Genomic DNA, 19403 nt, shown 5'->3' on the forward strand with positions numbered 1-19403 from the left:
CTGTGGACCCGGGGGTAATGACAGCCCCGCCAGTCCAGCGACGTGGCAACCGGTGCTGTGACTCAGCTGACCTGGGAGACAGCCTAGAGCCTCCATCCTTCTTTTCTGGGTCTCAGGAGATGGGGGACACAGAAGGGAGATCTGGATTAACCCCTTACCCCTGTCTCCAAGTCTCTTTTCCCCCACCATTGCCTGGCAGACTCACTCTCTTCTGGGGCTGATCCAGTAGGTCATCTCTCCCCAGTCCTGGCTTCATTTCTCAGACAGCAGCTTCTTGTAATGAATCTTCGAGACTTTCGACACCAGTGACGTTCACACAGGCTTCTATGGGAGTTTCATAGAGGAGCCTTAAGGAGACAGAAAGAAAGCCAAAGGGGCAGATCTCCAGATTCCCAGTCCATCTCTGCCTTCAACCAGAGCAGAACTACATTAAAAAAAAAAAAATTATTGGAGTACAGTTGATTTACAGTGTTGTGTTAGTTTTAGGTGTACAGCAAAGTGAATCAGTTGTACATAAATATATCTCCTTTGTTTTTTTTAGATACTTTTCCCATATGGGCCATTACAGAGTACTGAGTACTCTGTACTCTGTACCGAGTAGAGTTCCTTGTGCAACACAGCAGGTCCTTGTTAGTTACCTAGAGCAGAACTACTTTTACCTGTCTGACATATCAGGCTTTTGCCTAAGATTTCATTACTTAAGAAAAAAATTGAAATGCACGAGTTTATTTTTAGCCTACTGGCTTTACCGGTGAAGAAAAAAATGAGCAGAGAGAGAGAGAGCAATCTGTCCCAAGACACAGAGTATCACAAACTCACAAGCTGTACCCGGCCCCGTGGGAAAGGGAAGAGCTCCATGAGCCAAGTGTGAGCCCCGGACAATGTCAGACCCACTCCCCGGAAGCTTGAAGTCTCCTCACCCCAGGTAGGCAGCCATGAGGAAGGGGCTCCATCCACCTGCCTGGTACAACCCTGGAGGAGAAACCAGGGTTACCAGGGAGACAGGGTCATCATCTTTGGGGGCAGGCAGGTGACAGGTGTGAGAAGTTCCTCTAGGCAATGTGCTGGATCTAGCAGGGGGAGGGAGGGTGGGGGTGGGGGGGCTTGATCAACCTGGAGAGAACATGACCCACCAGAGGCTCTCAGATCCCTTACCCCCTTTTTAAATGTTTCTCTTTCAAACAAAATCCATCTGCTGGAGGTGTCTCTTATCAGCCACCATTCTCACAGTTTTATTGATGGGAGCTGGGGCTGGTCCACCTTTCCCGAAGGTCCCTCTTCTGTATCCTTCTGGGAGAAAGACCAATGTCTTACTTTCTGGTTATGAAAACTTTAAAGAGACCTAGCCTTGTGCTTCCTTCTCTCTGCTAATCTCTCCCTCTTCTCCATCTTCTCATTTCCCATCTTCCTTTTTTTTTTTTTTTATCTGAACCCTTTCTTTTTCTGTTCTTTCCATCTTTTCATTTATTTGGCTGCAGCAGGTCTTGATTGCAACATGTGAACTCTTAGCTGCAGCATGTGGGATCTCATTCCCCTGCAGTGGGAGTGCAGCGGCTTTGCCACCGGAGCACCAGGTAGTCCCCTTCCCATCTTTCTGAAGAGACCAGTGGACCAGGAATCAAGGCGCCTGAGTTCCTTACTCCATAAATGACTTAGGCAAGTCATCTCCCCTCTCTGGGCACTTGGCTCATTTGTAAAATGAGGCTGTTGGGTTAGGTCACAATTTCCAAATGGTGGGGGTGAGGACCAAGGTGAGGGGGCTCAGGTTCTTTCCTTAGAACCCCCCAAGGCAGCTGTTGTTAGGCTATTTTAATCAGCTTCTGCAGCTAAATAACTCTTGAAAATCACTATGTCATTTAATTCAAGGCCTTGCAGACTTTCAGTTCAGTGTTTCCTCTTCTTTCTCTACTGTCTCCTGTGTCTCTCCCTCCCCCAGATCCTCAGGTTTTCTAGTGGAGCCTTGTGATTCTCCAGGGTGGCAACCCTGAATCTGTCCTGCTGTCTCTTGGGAGGCCAGACTTTGCACTTTGACTTGCAATGTGGGAGAAGGAATCATTTCTTTCCTGAAACCCCAGAACTGTAAGGGCCCCACCCCAGAGCCATGAGGAGCCGGAGCTAGCCACCCATCTTGGCCCCCGGTCCCAGCACCGAGATCTCCACCCCTTGCCCTCCCCCACTAAACGGCCCACTTCCCAGCCTTATCCCAAGTTGGATTATTCTCCTGATTCAGACATTTTTGTGGTGTGAAATCATCCCCGCCCCAGCCAGCTGAAGCCAGGAGCTCGCTCCAGCCCACAGCAGCTGGCCGGCCCTCCCTTCTCCTGCCACGTCTCACACCCTCAGCTCCTTTGCTCCAGGGGCTCAGAATTTCCATCTGATGTCCTTCCAAGGCTAAAGAGAAATTCAGACAGAGTGGCAGGGGCATGGCTGCTTGGTCCCTTCCCTGCAGCTCCTGTGTGGGTGCTGGCACAGCGTGGCTGACTCCCAGGTCAAGGTGATTAAGATGGGTTTGTGAGATCCAGACAGAGGGACAGAGTCCAAGAAAGACAGAAAAAACAGGCTCAGACAGAGAAGAGAAAGACACTGACCGAGCATGCCACGATCAAGAGAGAAGCAAAGGTGAGGAAAGAGGGGAAAAGGCACACACAGAGAAACAAATGTGGAGAAATCGACCCAAACTCAGCAACAAGACCAGAGGGTGACTGCATATCCTCTTGATGTCAGACTAAAGCCTGGACTAACACACCCATCCAGGGACCACCTTCTCTAGGAAATGTACTGTTGTTTGACTTGTTTACTATTGATTAGGGGGCCTGGCTCTGAAGTTACATATTAATCCATAGATTTCTGTCCAGTTAAAGGAAGGGTGGAGGAGGCTCCAGAGGCTGGAGCTTTAATGCCTTGTAGGACATGAACCAGTTTTGTATATGACCCAGCAGACTCTCCAGTTTTCCTTCAGTGCTATGTAGACATGGTCTCTCTTTGAACTCTCCTGGAATCAGCTTTACCACCCCGCTATTCCCTCATGAACAGGTTAAATAAATCATTGGCATGCACCCATTTTTTATTTTTATGAAAGTTTTTAACTTAAAAAAAAAAAAACTGGTTTTGACAGGAGAAGCAAAAAATAGAATGAGACAGATAAGGAAAGAGTGAGAGGCAGAAAGAGAAAGGGAAGGGGGGGGACACTGAGAGATCAGGAGGAAAAAGCAACACAGAGAAACAGAAAGAGATAAAGGCAGAGATGGGACTTCTCTGGTGGTCCAGTGGTTAGGACTCAGGGCTTTCTCTGCTGGGGCCCAGGTTCAATCCCTGGCTGGGAAACCAAGATCCTGCAAGCCACGTGGCATGGCCAAAAGAAAAAAGAGATAAAGGCAGAGGAACTGAGACCCAGTTAAACCCATACACAAAGTCAGAGAGAGAGAGAGAGGAGAGCTAATAGCAGAGCACAGGGTCAGCCATGCATACTCACAAAACCATAAATAGTGGTGGCTTCTGGAGAGGGGATGGATTGAGTGGAAACGGAGGTGAGAGGTACTTTATACCAACTTCTTATTACTTCCCTAGTGCATTTTTTATGAACATATAATTGCCTGTTGTTTTGTGCTTTTAAAACAGACACAGAGGGCAAGGCAAAAAGACAGTGTGAGAGAAAAAGAAACCACCAAAGAGAGATGGATGGCATTAAGAGCAGCACAAGTAGGGAAGGTGAGACTTGATGGAAGGCCGTGGAGGCAGGACCGAGAATGGTTCGCACATGCTCCTGCGCTCACTGAGCCTGGAGCCCTGTGGGCTGGGTGTGGAGCTGTCAGAAGTCTGTGTGGGAGGCGGGCAGTGAGCCGGAAGAAGCGGAGAAGAGGCAGACATGGAGGAGGGGACGAGCAGGAACAAACACATCCAGGGCAGGTCGAGGGACAAACAGGAGCTGAGGCCAGGCCTCCTCCCTCCTCCCAGAACCCAGGCACCCAGGCCTGAAGGGAGGTACCTTTCAGAGATGTTGTGAGGTCCAGGAGATAGAGGATGGGGGAGCCTCCCAGAGATGCTTCTCCAGGGCATGGAATGTGCCCTGAGAGCTGCCAGGCCCACAGGCAACCACCTCTGGTACATCAGCCTCATAAGGAGAAGCAGACTGAGGCCCTGTCAGTTTATGAAAGGACATAACTCAGGCCCAGGCAGGAGGAGAGACTTGTTCAAGATCACATGGTTAATTTGTATATCATCAGGAGGAGGAGCCAAGTCTATGACTCCCTCTTTGATGCTTTTTTCCATTCTTGCCTCACCACTCTCCATTTTCCACAGAGCAACTAGAATGGCTCTTTTAAAATGCATATCACTTTGTGTCCCTTCCCTGCTGGAAACCCTTGCAGAATTCTCTCCCCCAGTGCCATTTGCTAGCTAATGAGATGCATGGCACTTCTGAGAAGGATCCTTTCAGGAGTTTGACTCAGCTGGGTAGTCCATCTCTCTTTTAAAATATCAAATTATACAGGTAGGGGCTCTACCCTGCCCACCCACTGGAACTTTGGCCAAGGTGATGTACATCCTAGAGGCAGCTCTTCTTGTGGCTCAATCCAAATGTCTTATGTATAATGTCCTCAGTAGGCTCTTGACATGGGCTCTCTCCTTGGATCCCTATTGGCACATAGAGTAGACTTAGCTGGCCCTCTTCATCCCTTCTCCTTCCCAAGGTGGTGAAGTTCTATCATGAGGTAGACACTCATTCTTGGTGGGATGAAAAAGGACTCCAAAGGACAGGGTTGTTATTTGAAGTCATACTTAGATTTGGCATGCAGAAGTCCATCTTTTTGCCTTTCCTTCCTTCCTTCTTCCTGCTGCCTGGAATGAAGGCATAATGGCTAGAGCACCAGCAGCTATATTGGACCACAAAATTACCTCAAGAATGGAAGCCATTAGCTAAGGGGATGGAGAAGAAAGAAAGAGCCTGGGGTCTGATGACCAAAGAGCTGCCATAACAACCCTGGACACACTACCTCCAGCCATCTGATCTCAGCTCAGTGAATTCCTAAGAGAAGCCTTCACTAACCACCTAATCTCATGGTTGGGTGGTAACATTGACTCAATGGACATGAGTTTGAGCAAACTCCAGGAAATAGTGAACGTCAGGGAAGCCTGGTGTGCTGCAGTCCATGGGGTCGAAAAAGTCGGGCACAACTGAGCTACTGAACAACAACAACCCACCCCTAATCTCCAGTCACTCTGTCATCCACCCTGGGGGGATTTTCTTTCTTATCACAGGATAAATTTACTTGTGCTTATTCATGGGCTTGTTCTCTATCTCCCTCTCCCTCAGGATCTAAGCGTTGCATGAGCAGGGATGTTGCATGAGCAGGGATCTTGCATGTCTTGGTCACTGGTACAGCACTTGTGTTTCACACAATGCCTACATTTCTTCAACAGAGATGGTTTTTCCTTTTTCAAGAACTCACCATATGAATTTTATGTTTTTCTTATCACAATTTTTAGAAAGTCACTCTTAGTAGGTGCAATGATTAGGTTTAAGGAATAATGATACAATTTTTAAGAAACTTACACTAATGAATCTTAAGGCTCACTGAAACTTCGTTTGCTTTTTTTTTTTTTTAATTTTATTTATTTATTTTTTGGCTGCATCATGAGGTGTGTGGGAATCTTACTTCCCCAACCAGGGATCAAACCCACGCCCCCTGCACTGGATACCACTGGACCACCAGGGAAGTCCCTATGCATTTTTAAATTGAATGCTGTGTTAGATTCAAGTGTAGAGCAGAGATGCAGTGTGCTGGGGATTCAGGAGGAGAACATGCTGTTGCAGGGGTCCAGGGAATAACAGTGAGGGTGGAAATGTGGAAGCACAGTTGAGAGCCAGCTCTAGAGTACCATGAAGAGACTCTTGAACACGAATCTGATGATGTCACTCCCCTACCTAAACACTTCATTCCCCCACAGAATACCCTTCAAGCTCCTTAAGGCAGGTTGAGTCCCTGCATAGCCTGGCCCCTGCCTACCCTCCAGCCTCATCTCTCAACACTTCCTATACGGTTCCTCCCCACCCAACACAACACACATTCTAATAAACTGACCCTCTGTAACTGCTCTGGGACACCAGGATCTCTTGAACCTATGGCTGCCTTTGTGTATCCTCATTCTCCACCAAGTTCTCTATAGACTTGAACTGCTCATTCCTACCCTCCTCTAGTGCTCAGCCTAGACATGGCTTCCTCTGGAAAGCTTCTCTGATTCCAGAGAACTAGCTTAGGTACCTCCCCTACAGGCTGTGTAATCGTTTTTTCATCTCTCCTTCACACTCTACTGTTTCCTGGGCCAGGGAGTGACGCCTTGTTCTTCATTGTGCCCCAGCGTTTGCTCCGCGCCCCACCCAGAGGGGGCGCTCCGTCACTCATTTGAGTGAATGGGATTATACCAAGAGGAGGATGGGAAAGATAAAGCAAGAGGGCTGACTCCGTTTACAAGGGTCTCTTACGTCTCTTCCACCCCAGACTCATAACAGCTTTCTGGCTCCCCGTCCTTGGAGAGTTCTCTGAGGTCCACACTCAGCCCTCAGGCTGTAAGTCCGAGCCAGGTGGGGCTTGGACTGAATACAGGTGGGGATTCTTCCACCCCTTCTGGTCCTTCTCCGGTTTCCAACCTAGAGTTTCAGCCCCAAGGACGCGCAGCATCCACCTTCCCTCAACAGCTCAGCTGGTCAGAGAATAAGAATGAAGGCCTTATGCTCCCAGGGCGAGCAGCCAAGGGAGCGGGTCTGGAGTAGGGGTGGGGATGGGGCAGGACAGGGGAAGGGGGGAAGGCCCCGGGCACGGGGGGTGGGCGAGAGTGAGGGGTGGGGTGGGGATGGGCGAAAGTGGGGGTGGCGGGGAGGAGGGGGGGGGCAAGGATCTACTTCAGGAGCTCTCAGAGCCCTTCACCCGTGACCTCCCAGGGCCTCTCCTCTCTAATGAAAAGCATCGTTTCCCCTAATGTTTCTCAGCAACTCTCAAAGGTCCAGAGAAAGGCAGCCAGGGATGGCCAGGAGAGAGAGGAGATTATCTTTTAAAATACGGGGATGGGAGGTAGAGGGTAGGGAGAGGGGGACAGTGGGTCATCCTGACCAGGGTTTTCCAGATTCAGGCATAAGGCACCACCTTCACCACCCATGCGGTATCCTCCTGAATCCTATCCTCTTATTTGCTTTATTTAAGCTTATTTTTTAAAGCTTAGATCCATTTAATTTTTTAATATATATTTTTACTTATTTGACTGTGTCAGGTCTTAGTTCCTGCATGCAGGATCTTTAGTTTCAGCATGCGAACTCTTAGTTATGGCACGTGGGATCTAGTTCCCTGACCAAGGATGGAACCCAGGCCCCCTGCTTTGGGAGTCTCAGTCACTGGACCACCAGTCCCAAATGCATTTCATTTAAATGAAAGCTTGTAAAACTTAAACGGAAAAGTATCCCTGGCTGTGCCAGTTGTGTCCTGCTTGCCCCGGGATCCACTCCCCAGCCTTCCGCATCTGCACACCTCAGTGGGCACCCAGGGCCTGTTTCCACTTGGGAGGGGCCAGTGGGGAGCACAGTAGGAGACTGGGAAGAGCAGGAAGAAGAGTGAGACTGATGTGTTAATTTGCCTCAGCTCCTTCCCTGGGGGATCACAGCAAACTGACTCTGTCCCTCAACCCAGGGGCCCAGCTCCCATCCAAGGCTCCCTTCTTGTTCTTGTAGCCATCTCTCCCGTCGCCTCCTCAGGTCTCAAGCTATTGCTGGGCCTGGGGACCTGCACCATCGCTGTGGCTTACCTACATGGGCCCACATCTGTATAAATAGCCCCTTGATTAAATTCTCAGATTACCCATTTTGAAAGTGCCATCTGTTTCCTGCCAGAAACCGGACTGATAAACTTGTCATAAACAGAAAGCAATTGACACAGTGCTAAGAAGATGATGATGTTAAATTCTAACTCAGTCTAAAAAGGAATGAGGAACTTTTTTTTTTTCTTTTCTTTTTTTTTTTTTTGACCATGCTGCCTGGCATGTGGGACAGTAGTTCCCTGACCAGGGATCAAGCCAGAGTCTCCTACATTGGAAGCACAGAGTCTTAAACAGTGGACTGCCAGGAAAAGTCCCTGGTAATTTCTATATAATGCTATAAAACAACCTCCAGGACATATTAGGTTAAAACAAGAACAACAACCAAACAACAACAACAAAAAAAACCAAGGTGCCAAACAGTGTTTAGAGTGCAAGAGACAAATGAAAATGTGTATACGTGTTTGCTTATATTTTCAAAGAGAAATGAATGAAAGATAAACCAAAACTTAACAGAAATGTTTTCCTTCAGTTCAGTTCAGTTCGTTCGCTCAGTCATGTCTGACTCTTTGCGACCCCATGAATCGCAGCACAACAGGCCTCCCTGTCCATCTCCAACTCCCGGAGTTTACTCAAACTCATGTCCATTGAGTTGGTGATGCCATCCAGCCATCTCGTCCTCTGTCGTCCCCTTCTCCTCCTGCCCCCAATCCCTCCCAGTATCAGGGTCTTTTCCAGTGAGTCAACTCTTCGCATGAGGTGGCCAAAGTATTGGAGTTTCAGCTTCAGCATCAGTCCTTCCAATGAACACCCAGGACTGATCTCCTTTATGATGGACTGGTTGAATCTCCTTGCTGTCCAAGGGACTCTCAAGAGTCCTCTCCAACACCACAGTTCAAAAGCATCAATTTTTCGGTGCTCAGCTTTCTTCACAGTCCAACTCTCACATCCATACATGACCACTGGAAAAACCATAGCCTTGACTAGACGGACCTTTGTTGGCAAAGTAATGTCTCTGCTTTTTAATATGCTGTCTAAGTTGGTCATAACTTTCCTTCCAAGGAGTAAGTGTCTTTTAATTTCATTGCTGCAATCACAATCTGCAGTGATTTTGGAGCCCAAAAAAATAAAGTCTGACACTTTAGATAATCTGGAAAATTTGAACACAGACTGGGTATTGAATGATACTAAGGAATTACTTTTTAAAAAAAAAAAATTATTTATTTTCACTTGGACTGCTTTACAATGTTGTTTTGGTTTCTCCCATACATCAGTATGAATCAGTCATAGGTATACATGTCCCCTCCACTGTCTCCCCATCTATTTCCCATGGAGTGATGGGACCAGATGCCATGATCTTAGTTTTCTGAATGTTGAGCTTTAAGCCAACTTTTTCACTCTCCTCTTTCACTTTCATCAAGAGGCTTTTTAGTTCCTCTTCATGTTTTCCTTAAGGAGAGAGAAAAAGGCAAAAACTAGCTTTCTGAATATACCTTGTTATATAATTCTAAATTTGGAACTATTAAATGTTTTACATAATTTAAAATGTGCTGTGCATGCATGCTCAGTTGTGTCCAACTCTTTTTGACCCTATGGACTGTACTCTGCTAGGCTCCTTTGCCCAGGGAATTTTCCAAGCAAGAATACTGGGGTGGTTTGCCATTTCCTTCTCCAGGGGATCTTCCCGACCCAGGGATCAAACCTGTGCCTCCTATATCTCTTGCACTGGCAGAAGGATTCTTTACCACTGCGCCACCTGAGAAGCCCTAATTTAAAATGCTAAATTGTATCAAAGAGATAAGTAAATTATAAAAAGGAAAAGATACAGGAGCAACTGAACCTCATTGTATATCAAGTTGGAGGCATAACCATCCTGAGAATCATTATTTCAAGTAAATTTAATAGTATTTTGGCTGTTCATCCTTAATAAGATATATACTTGGGGGGAAAAGATGTATTCCACAGACTTAATTTTAGTACTGATATTATCCAGATATTATTATCTGGATACAGTAGGTAAAGAAATTATATGTGGTAAAGGAATCATATTGATATCGTTAGCACTCAACATTTGGATCCTAAGAGATAAATTTTTTTTTAATAAAAAATGAAAATGCTGGGAATTTAGAGCCCTGAGCACATCACTTTTCTTTCCTTGTCTTTGCCAACACCCTTAGAAGCAGCCAATCAGCTGCATCATCCTCCTTCATTTCACTGAGATGCTCTATGACAGCAAATACTTGATCACTTAGAGCCTTGGCTTCTCTAGGTACTTGGTTATGAGAATCTATGGCTGATAGTTTATTTGTTTGTTTATGACTGCCCTGGTTCTTTGTTGCTGTGTCAGGGCTTTCTCTAGTTGCAGTGAGCAGGGCTTTCTCTAGTGGCAGTGAGCAGGGCTTTCTCTTTGTTGTGGTGCTTGGGCTTCTCATTGTTTTGGCTTCTCTTGTTGCGGTCCACAGGCTCTAGACCTGTGGGCTCAGAGGTTGCCACTTGCCAGCCCTAAAGTGTGGGCAGTTTCAGCGCATGGCCTTAGTTGCCCCAAGGCATGTGGGATCTTCCCCAACCAAGGATCGAACCCGTGTTCCCTGCATTGGCAGGGCGGTGCCAGCTAATAGTGCCACCATCTGCCATGGACGGCAAGTATCCCCTTTAAGACTGAAAACAGGTCATTAGTGCCTTTAAATCCAGTCAGACTAGAGAACCAATTTAAAAAACTCATCTTAATATTCTATTCCTCAGGAGCCATTCTCAATTTTATCAGTCTGTATCTGAATCAAACCACCGGTTTACAGGAAATGAAGGGTTAGAGGAAAATATTTAGGAACACTGTGAGAATCCAACCAGCCATATTCAGAATGTCAGAAATTCTGCAGGACAAATGAGATGGTTTCTTCAATAAATGGTGTAAAAAAAGGTGGGTGGGGGGAGGAACTACAATAGATTAATGGGACGTAAGAAGAGTGTATTGTGTCGGTTTCTTTGTATCTTGATTCAAATTAGCCAAATAGAAATAAAGATTTTTAAGATAATCTGGAAAATTTGAACACAGACTGGGTATTGAATGATACTAAGGAATTACTTTTTTTAAAAAAAAATTATTTATTTTCACTTGGACTGCTTTACAATGTTGTTTTGGTTTCTCCCATACATCAGTATGAATCAGTCATAGGTATACATGTCCCCTCCCTCTTGAACCTCCCTCCCACCTCCCATCCCATCCCACCCCTCTAGGTTGTCACAGAGCACTGGTTTGAGCTCCTTGTGTTATAGAGCAAATTCCCACTGGCTATCTGTTTTCCATATGGTAATGTATGTACTTCAGTGCTACTCTCTCAATTCACCCCAGAGCTGAATTCGTCCCAGGGGCACTTTCTCCTGCCCCTGCTGTGCCTGTGAGTCTGTTCTCTATGTCTGAGTCTCTATTCCTGCCCTGCAAACAGATTCCTCAGTACCATTTTTCTAGATCCCATATATATGCATTAATATATGATATTTGTTTTTCCTCTTTCCGACTTACTTCACTCTGTATAACAGGCTCTAGATTCATCCATCTGATTAGAACTGACTAAGATTTGTTCCTTTTAGTGGCTGAGTGATGTATATATCACAAATTCGATTGTATGTACCCACAACTTCTTTATCCATTCATCTGCTGATGTACATCTAGGTTCCTTCCGTGTCCTGGCTATTGTAAACAATGCTGCAATGAACACTGGGGTACATGTGTCTTTTTCAATTATGGTTTTCTCATGGTATATGCCCAGCAGTGGGATTGCTGGGTCATATGGTAGTTTTATTCCTATATATACTAAGGAATTACTTCTTTTATATATATATATATATATATATATATATTTTTTTTTTTTTTTTTTTTGCAGGAATTACTTTCAATTGTATTAGGTGAGATGATGGAATTGTGGCTCCACCAAAAAGAAAGTTCTTATCTGTTAGCTTTACATACTGAAATATTTATGGTTGTGATGGTATAATGCAAAGACAAGATTTGTTTTGAAATACTCTTAAGAAAAGGTGTGTGATAGGGCTGGGTATATAAACAAGTTTGATGAACTCTTGATAGTGATTAGAGCTGGATGCTGAGTACTTAGAAGGTTAATAGTATTATTCTCTTTGTTTTGAATTCTGCTTGAAACTTTCCACAAAACATTTAGATAACAATATTGAATTAAACTAAATTGTTTCTGTTTCTTGTGAAGGTTCTGATCCTAACATGGGCTCACTTGTTGTTAAAAAATAAAAAACATTATTAGCAAGTGAGGGGCGTTAGCAATTTACTAACTCCAAACCACAACTTTCTCCTCCATGTGATCAGAAGGCTTGGAAAAATATTTAAAGGAAAACAGTTTATTTACTCTGTTGATTCAGTGTAGTTTCATGCGAAAAATAATCTTCAGGACAAAAAGTGGTCCGTGTCCCACCTTGAGAAGCTCTGGTATTATAAAGTGAACCCAGGACTCAGGGCAGGAGGCCTGGGATCTCATTCTCACTCAGTGCTGTCTCACAGAAAGTTCCCTTGCCTTGGGTTCTTTCTCTGTAAAATGGGAGAAATCAGGCTAAAAGATCTCAAGGATCCCTCCAGTTATGTCATGCTGTGATTTAGTAAATGATCAACGTGTCTAACAACTCATTTAGTCATTCAACAACCTATTTGTTTAACACCTGCTATTGATGGTGCTTATGCTGGGATGCCCGGAGAAGGCAATGGCAACCCACTCCAGTACTCTTGCCTGGAAAATCCCATGGACGGAGGAGCCTGGTAGGCTGCATGCAGTCCATGGGGTTGCTAAGAGTCGATGTGACTGAGCAACTTCAGTTTCACTTTTCACTTTCATGCATTGGGGAAAGAAATGGCAGCCCTCTCCAGTGTTCTTGCCTGGAGAATCCCAGGGACAGGGGAGCCTGGTGGGCTGCCGTCTATGGGGTCGCACAGAGTCGGACACGACTGAAGCGACTTAGCAGCAGCAGCTGGGATGCGCCTAGACATAGTCTGTGCCTTCATAAAGCTTAGAGTCTAGCTGAAATCGGCTATTTCCAAGAGAATGTCATTTATTCTGAAAAATAGACAGTGGGGTATTGTCACATTTTGGAAGGAGCCTGACCATTTTCTCCCAGGTTTCCTATCTATTCAAATCCTAACTCTTCCTCCCCAAACTGCCTGCATTTCAGAACAACTGTTGCCTCTGGGAACCAAGAGATGCAATCCTCTGAGTGCCTAGGTAGGGGGGTGTTCTTATCCTGAAGCAGAGTCTTCCCTCCCCACATGGGGGCTGAGAGTGGGAAGAGGGATGGGCCAGGGGAAAACTTGGGTGCAATAAAATAGAGAAAGGGTCAGTGAAGGCAGAGGGACAAAAGGTACCAGCCCACTGCTTCCCTTACCTCACTGCAAGTGCTAGAATAAAGATACCACACTTTCTCATTCCTCTGCAGGGAGATAACATAAAGAAATGTCACTACATGACTTTTAAACTAACCCCATCAATAGGAATCTGTCCAAAGAATTGTTTTAATCTTTCTACCTCAGTCTTCTCTGTGGATTAGGGATAAAGGTATCTATCCCCATAAAGCAATTAAGATCCAGGCAGATACTCCATGTAAAAGGCTTAGTACAATAACTGGAACATTTCACTACTTCTTGTCCACTCCATACATTCACCAGACCCAGAAACAACTCCCTAGCTTGCCTAGCCTTCCTGGAGTACAACTGTCTTTTGTTTATTTTACTTTATTTATTTTGGAGTATAACATTCTTGTTGATTATCTGTGACCCTTGCTCACAGTCTCCCTTTGGACCCAGAAAACCCACCTTTGGAACCCTGGCCATTCAATTTATGGCCCCTGGGTTGAATGACCCAAGCAGGTATGCTTGGAACACTCAAGAAACCAATCAAATTCTTTTCTATGAGTGTTCATTGGAATACTAATGACCATTAAGAACAGCCAGGAGGCTAGGATGGATCTGATCCTTTTTTTTTTTTTCTAAAAGACTTTTCCAAATTCCCTTGGTAGACACACCCAGCCTTTGTCTCTATTAACACTAACCCCAGGCCGGTCTCATCACTTCATGGCAAATAGATGGGGGAAAAATGCACCACTGACTCAATGGAGGTGAATTTGAGCAGACTCCCGGAGATGGTAAAGGAAAGGGAGGCCTGGCATGCTGCAGTCCAGGGGGTCGCAAAGAGTCAGACACAAATTAGAAACTGAACAACAACAGCAAGAGGCCATTTTCATGTGCCTTGCTTTAACGTGCCCTAGTCTCATCTTAAGAATAGATCATTTTACCCTTGGTTTTAAAGAGGCATGTCCCAGTACCTCCATAACAATCCTAAACCCTTGAAAATTTAGCATCCAGTGGTTTCCCATCTTCCAATGTAGTTAAGGCCAGACTTCTCAACTTTCGTTCAAGACTCTCCAACATATGACCTCAACATAGGCCATCATCTTTTATGCAACACTTACTTAATTCATACTTTAGTGATTATTTTCTGTAGACTGCTCACCTACTTTCTTTCTTTTTCCCAAGTTCAACAAATGCTTATTGGACTTGAGACAAAACCTTTCCCTTTCTGTATGATCTGTTAGAAATTTCAGATGCCTGCAGGCATATGTTAAGATTTGGTTAAATAGCCCAGTTTAACACAAGAGGGAGGGATGGAGCCTTACTGAACTGGAAAGTATCTGGTCTATAAAAGACATTCAAATTTGAAATGCTATGAACAAAGTAGTCACCAAACAAAACACATCTGTTGGCCTAGGACCTTCAGAAAATCATTGCTATCAATTCTTTAATAATACATCCCCAATTCCAAATGAAATTATACACAGACTTTCAATATATTAACAAATAACAGTAGTGTTTTATCAGTGTAAGTTTATTTTCTGATTTTAAACATTATCTTGGGAATTTCCTAGAAGTCCAGTAGTTAGGACTCTGGACTTTCACAGCCAAGGGCCCAGGTTCAATCCCTGGTCAAAGAACTAAGATCTGCAACCTTCTCAGTGGCTTGGCCAAAATAAATAAATAGCTAAATAAACATTGTCTTATCTGTTTGTGAAAGCCAGTCAACATGAAGAGCAGGCACTGATGATCACAAGAACTTAAAACTAGGATTTAGGTTTCAATCATTGACTTCAATCAGCCTCATGGCCGATTCATTGAATAATATATTTTTTATGCCATAATATTGAGAGAATATCAATTTATAGATACATAGTTGAAAATGGGCACAGTTTTTAAACAGCTCACTTTGAAACACAGAATATTTTGCAGTTAAACAGAGAATAACTCTTGAGAATCCCTTGAACAGCAAGGCGATCAAACCAGTCAATCCTAAAGGAAATCAACCCTGAATATTTACTGGAAGCACTGAAGCTGAAGCTCCAATATTTTGGACACCTGATTCAAAGAGCCAACGTACCAGTAAAGATCCTAATGCTGGGAAAGATAGAGGGCAGGAGGAAAAGGGGGTGACGGAGGACGAATGTTTGGATGGCATCACTGACTCAATGGACATGAGTCTGAGCAAACTCCAGGAGATAGTGAAGGAGAGGGAAGCCTAACATACTGTGGTCCGTGGGGTCACAAAGAATCAGACACAACTTAGCAACTGAAAAACAAACAGAGGATAAAGGAGAGGCTTGATTCCAAAGTCTACACACACACACAAAAACTTAAGTTGATAGCTAATCCCTGATATTTTGTAGACTTCTCTTTCTCAGAAATAGAAACACTGATTTTTAACTGCATGTGTGATGAACAGACTTTTAAAAACTGAATTTCCTCAAATTCTTTGCAGATAGATGTGGTCATATAACTAAGTTCTGGCCTAACAACATACATAGTAGTGTCATATGCAATTTTGAGGAAATATCTTGCTGACAGAATGCAATTGGGGTGGGTGGAGCTTAAGCAGCCACTTTGGAACACGACATTTAAAGCCCATGTAGAGTGTGGCAGAGCAGCAAAATAGAGTGAATCATGAAGCTGTGGAGTCCTATCCCAAGGAGAGAGGTGCGAGGCCTTGCACCAAGGCCATTGAAGTGGAGACCATAACCAAGGTTACCTCTGTAACCTTGTAACCCTTTGTAACTGTTGCCAAAAGCCCCCTTGATCATCACCAGCAAGCTTCCTGACCCCAAATTGGGCAAAAATGCCCACCTTGGTACTTACCCTATAGCACCCTAACCTAATGCCACCCTTCCAGCAGGAATTATCTATGTCTTGAGACTATGAAAATTGGCTGCTAACCTGCAGCTCAGAGGTTAAAGCATCTGCCTGCAAAGCGGGAGACCTGGGTTTGATCCCTGGGTCAGGAAGATCCCCTGGAGAAGGAAATGGCAACCCACTCCAGTATTCTTGCTTGGAGAATCCCATGGACGGAGGAGCCTGGTGGGCTACAGTCCACGGGATCGCAAAGAGTCAGACACAACTGAGTGACTTAAATTTCACTTTTTCAACCCGCGAAAGGGCTTTCCAGGTGGCGTTAGTGGTAAAGAACCTGCCTGCCAATGCAGGAGACATAAGAGACGTGGGTTCGATCCCTGGGTCAGGAAGATCTCCTAGAGGAGGGCATGGCAACCCACTCCAGTATTCTTGCCTGAAGAATCCTGTGGACAGAGGAACCTGGTGGGCTACAGTTCATAGGGTCACAAAGAGTCAGAGGGGACTGAAGTGACTGAGCATGCAACCTATGAAAAAAGCCTCAGCTGCCTCTTGAGCCAGCCCTCTGTTCTAACAGCATCCTGTTGGCTCTCCCTGGCCTGTCAGGAGATCAGCCTGCTGCATTTGCAGCACCCTCATTATCTCTGCTCCCTGCTCTTAATAAACTCACTCCCATCTGAAATACTGTGTGTCTGGAAATTCTTTTCCAGCCCACACTCAGGATGCCCTGACAGAAGCCAGAACTCCAGCCCTTGATAACTTGCCTCCAAATTTTGTTTGTTTGAGGGCAGAACATATTTCTGTGTTATTTAAGGCATTGCTATTTTTTCATTTGGTTTTTGATACTTACAGCTGAAACTGTGATACAGAAAATTAAACTGATGATGGTCTTGAATGGGTTAAAATTTGTTACCTAACACTTATAAGTGTGCCTGTTGTTCCTTAAGATGTTCAAGTGAGCCTAATATCTAAAACAGTTGATGGGTAGCAGAATATGCTGCTCCAAAATATGAAGGATGATTCTCAAATTTTGGTCTCGAACCCTCTTATTGCCTTAAAAATTATTGTGAGGGAGTTTCCTGGTGGCCTAGTAGTTAGGACTTTGGGCTGTCACTGCCGTGGCCCAGGTTCAGTCCCTGATGGGGAACTGAGATCCCACAAGATGTGTGGCATGGCCAAAAAAAAAAATTGTTGTGACTTTGAATAAATGTTTTATTTAGTTGCATTTGTCAATATTCACTGTGTTAGAAATGAACACTAAGACTTTTTTAAAGAACAAGAATATACAAACACACATCCCGTTAAGTATCAGAGCAAAACAACATCTGGAGCCAACACATCACGTAACGTCTGGAAAACTCCCCTGGATCCTTGGGAGAGAATGATAGTGAAAGAGGCAAATAACATCTTAGTGTATTATGAACATATAGTTTGGAACTTGTGGACCCTTAAAGGGACCCCCGGAACCCTGGGGCCACACTTTGAGAACCACTGATCTAAAATATGAAATTTTAATCAAATATTTGGGGAGGCGGGACATACCTTCAGTGATTTAAGAATCTCAGAACAGGATGATGCCCAAGATTCAGCAGTAGATAGTTGATGGGATTTTGGGGGGCTACCAGCACCCATTTTCCATTCTTTGGGCACCATACCTTGATTTCCCTCTTGGGCAATGACATCCTCTCCTGCATTCTCAGTCCAGCTTAGAGAAAGGATGTGACTAGGCTAATTCCTAGCAGTTGGGCAGTAAGAATGAGGAGAGGAGAGAATTTGATGGGGACTGGACCGGTTTAATTGCTTAAGTTACTTAGTGTTCCAGGCTCCATGATAATATTGACTGTTTCACGGAGGAGCATGAGGTGGAAGGCAGGTCTATAGCAAAGGATCTGGTGTTTTCCTCCTGGGCTGGGCTAGGAGTGGACGTGAGATCCAGAGTGGAAGCAGCCTCTTGAAGATCACACTGGGAGGCCCATGTGAACACGAAGCCGGCATGAGAGAGACAGAGAGCCATCCTGGGACATTGGTCTGAGTCCCTAAGCCAGCCCAGGGCAGCCTCCCCTATCTGTCTGCTCTTCTGCTCAATCTGAAGACCCTCTGTTTTGCTCAGGGAGCTCTCTGCCCACGTCCAGCCAACACACCAAGCTTCCTAGACCTCCTTACAGTGAAGAGAGAGGCCAGGTGACCCAGGGTTGGTCAATGACTTGTAGGCCGGTCTGTGCGCGGAAGGTTCTGGGGAAACTTGTGATTGGAAGGAGCCTTTGTTCTTTATCCCTGTCTTCTCAGATTGCAGGCATGAGAGATGAGAAGGGGAGCAGCCGGGGAGCAAGAGGTACCAGGAAGGCTGCCAGAGGGAACGGGTTGCTTTACAGACTGAGATGAATGTGTTAGGATACAAATGTCTGTGACACACAGCAGCCTGCAGTCCCTACATGGTAGACAGCCCTGCTCCTGGCCTTTTGGCTCACAGGGGCCTGTCAAGTCCCTTTGGGGCTTATGCCGCTTTGGCTTGGGGGCTCTGTCACTTTCAGGAGAAAAAGTCAGATTTCTGGCTCTGAGGAGATCTTGTGTTTACTCAAGTGGGTGGCTAACCTCTTCTCACATCTCTGAGACAACGTGAGCCCCAGTCACAGCTTTAAGACAAGAGCAGATGATGTTTGTTACGTGGCAGAGGAGAATCATCCTGTGGTTTCACAGAAACAGTGAGCAGGAGGGTGAGAGAGGAAGAAGGTCCCGGGAGAGGGCAAAGGGCAGCCTGAAGGAGAGCAGAAAACGTGTCCTGGCTTTGGAAAAGAACTGAAACGGCGTCTGGGGCCACTGTCTGGGTCATGCACATAGTTCTGATGACTCTACAGTCAAGCTATGTAGGGGAGGCTCCTCCAACTTTTAGCAAACTGCAGTTGGCCCTCACACTCCTGAGACGTGAAGGACTGCATTCTTTGGGGGGCTGGGCCTCTCTGTTCTGGACTTTTCCTCTTTCCTGGGGAGGGTCAGGGCGAAGTCGGAGGGAGAACAAGAGACTTCATGTGAGCACGTGCCAACTTTACAGTCTGAATCGAAGTCCTGATTCTGTACCAAATTGCTGGGGATCTTGAGCACTGTATTTCATTTCTTGAGACTCAGCTTCTTCCTGTGAAAAATGATCGTTGTTAGAGTCATCTCTTAGAGCTGTTGCAAGGATTAGATGAGCCGGCAAGATGTAACATGAAAGTCTTAAATGAGTGACCACTAGGGGAATCGCCTAGAGAGTACAGGGACCCCTGAGTACTCTTGCTACTACCTTTGCAGCTTCTTATGAATCTGTGATGATTTCAAAGTTAAAAGTTCTAAAAAAAATTCTTCTTTTTCTCATGCGTAGGAAGAAAGAGACAAAAATTTACATGGCCAGGTGCAGGGTTTTGTATTTTCCTAGCAGTCGAGC

At 45.3% G+C, this 19403-nt stretch overlaps 1 protein-coding gene and 1 long non-coding RNA gene across 3 annotated transcripts in view; one reads left to right on the forward strand and one right to left on the reverse strand.

Moving 5' to 3' along the window:
* The first annotated feature begins 731 nt into the window (after positions 1–731).
* LOC122700450 overlaps positions 732–19403 on the forward strand; it is a 54364-nt gene continuing 35692 nt past the window's right edge. For both annotated transcript variants that reach the window (XR_006342776.1, XR_006342775.1), the window contains exon 1: positions 732–925. This is a non-coding gene — a long non-coding RNA (uncharacterized LOC122700450). The remainder of the gene's footprint in view (positions 926–19403) is intronic.
* The window catches only part of ATOX1 (antioxidant 1 copper chaperone), a 35312-nt gene continuing 33085 nt past the window's right edge, over positions 17177–19403 (reverse strand). Inside the window, exon 4 of the mRNA XM_043913358.1 lies at positions 17177–19112. The gene's annotated coding sequence lies outside the window, so the exon portion shown is untranslated. The remainder of the gene's footprint in view (positions 19113–19403) is intronic.

This window comes from Cervus elaphus, chromosome 9, assembly GCF_910594005.1.
Source record: "Cervus elaphus chromosome 9, mCerEla1.1, whole genome shotgun sequence".
Lineage (NCBI taxonomy): Eukaryota > Metazoa > Chordata > Mammalia > Artiodactyla > Cervidae > Cervus > Cervus elaphus.